This window comes from Cricetulus griseus, chromosome 2 (genome assembly GCF_003668045.3).
Source record: "Cricetulus griseus strain 17A/GY chromosome 2, alternate assembly CriGri-PICRH-1.0, whole genome shotgun sequence".
NCBI classification, from domain to species: Eukaryota; Metazoa; Chordata; class Mammalia; order Rodentia; family Cricetidae; genus Cricetulus; species Cricetulus griseus.
Genome location: NC_048595.1, coordinates 24,045,477 through 24,047,824, shown reverse-complemented (window position 1 = coordinate 24,047,824; position 2,348 = coordinate 24,045,477).

Sequence of the window (2,348 nt, the reverse complement as noted above, 5' to 3'; positions counted from 1 at the left end):
CGTGTGATGCGGATGGAATCCTGGTGCCCCCTCCCCAGTTAGGACCCAGTGCCTGCTGTGGCTGGCGATGGTAAGGCCTTTGCGAAGTGACCCCCCTCATGAATGAGGCCCCTACCTTTTCTGCTCCACAAGGACACAGCAAGAAGGTGCCATCGAGTGGGTGTGACACTGGGATTAGACCCCGGGCCTGGTGCACATCAGGCAAATGATCTACCAGTGGGCTACTCTCTAACTCTCTTTATTTTTACAGTGTGATAGGTTGGTCGGCCAATTCGCAGGACAGTGAGTGTGGCACGCCATAGGGATGCTAGATACTATAACAGGTTTTTAAAGTATATTAAATCTCTTTCCCATTTCAATGTCAATATAAAGAGATTGATGTTTTTATATCTTTTCTCCTTTTTTTGATATCAGATACCTTGAATACATTTTCTGATTTTTTTTCCCCAGACATAAAATTTCAATTTTGGGCCATTCCGTTTCTAAGTACAGTGTCAACCTGGGAAATTAAACAAAATTCTAATAAAAATAAGAAAAGACCCATCAGGGATTCAGGAGGCCGTGATTGTAACTAGAAAATGCTCTCTGCTGGGATTGTAGGCAAGGATATCTTCCTACTTCCTGTGTTTTGAGAATTCTAAAATTTATGTAAATTTCGTCTGCTTTGGTCTCCTTTCTCATCAACAAATAAAGGATTATAGGCTTTCTCTTTCAATGCATCGTTTGTTACAAAGAAAACATTTTAGCCTGGTGTGGCGGCCCAGGCCTGTAATCCCACCACTTGGGAGGTGAAGGCAAGAGGATCAGAAGTTCAAGGTTGGGGCTGGAGAGATGGTTCAATAGCTCAGAGCCCTAACTACTCTTTCAGAGATCCCTAGTTCAATTCCCAGCATCTACCTGTAGCTCACAACTGTTACTTCAGTCCTAAGGAATCCAACACCTTCTTCTGACCTCTGAGGACACCTGGCATGCACCTGGTACACAGACTGCATGCAGGCAAAATACCCATACATGTAAAAAGTAAAATATTTTCAAAATTTCAGAGTCATCTTCAGCTGCATGGAGTTTGAGGCCAGTTTGGGTTATATGAGAGGAGGAGGAAAAGGAAAACCATTGTTTACCCCTAATAGAAACAAACACCAGTTACTAATAATGAGAAATAACTCAGAATGTTGCTACCAGCAGCCAGAAATCCAACCTCGCTGGCTGTGCAGGGTGAGACCACCTCCCTCCCAAAGGCTCAGCCCCCCCCCCCGTGCCACCTGGTTCTTGATGTCCACCACAAAAAAGAATTCAGGAAAACTCAGAATGAAGCAGACTTAAGGACTTTATTGATCAAATTGATGATATGCATTTGAGAAGAGCAGAAGCCAGCAATTGGGAGAGTACTTAAGCCTGCAGCGGTAGCTAGCTTGGGGGGGGGGGGATGGCACTTGGAAGCTACTTAATCCACAGCTAAGTTTAGAAATTAGGTGCAGTCTGTGCGGCAATACTTACCTTTCTTATCATTCTGTCTGAACTAGGCACACTGCCAGCTCACAGGTGGAGAACTGAATGGGTGGAAATAAAGCATTGATCGAAGGGATCCACGGAACACCAGGAGGTGGGGCTTAGGACATAACCCATTTGCTGGGTTGGCAGTTTATGCCAGCATGGTAGTGCATGTCTTCGATCCCAGCACTCAGGAGGCAGAGACAAGCAGATCTCTATGAGTTTGAGACCAGCCAGGTCTCCACAGTGAACTCCAGGACAGCCAGGGCTACATAGTAGGTATTCCTCAGGAGAATACAGTTCCTTTACAGGAGGCAATCTGACTATGTTGAAATTCTTGGGTGTTTCCCAGCAAAGGTGGGAAATCAGGACCAGAGGGGTTTGGAGAAGTCTTCCTTCCTCGTGCCTCTTCTATTTCCCAACGTGATATCCCTAATCAAAATTATCTCTTTTTCCCTCTGTTCCTGAGGATCTTTAGAGACCAATGCCCAGGCTGAGCCTAAAAAGCACATGATTTTTCCCAGTGAAGTTTGCTTCAGGGGCCTTCAAAGTCGCTGCTGTACATTTCCCCTGCAGGTGCACATCCACAAGCAGCATTTATGGGGTTTTATTGGTTGGGGTTTTTTAAAACAGGGTTTCTCGGTGGAGCCCTGGCTGTCCTGGAACTCACTCTGGCTGGTCTTGAATGATTGGGTTTTTTTTTTTAAAGACACACAAAAAAAAACCCAGGATCTTGTTACAGGACCCAGGCTAGCCTCATTTACAGTTCTCTTCCTGCCTCTGCCTCCCCAGTGCTAAGAACAGACACGCTTCACCATACCCATCAAGCACCATTGTCTGTAATGCGGAAAATCTCC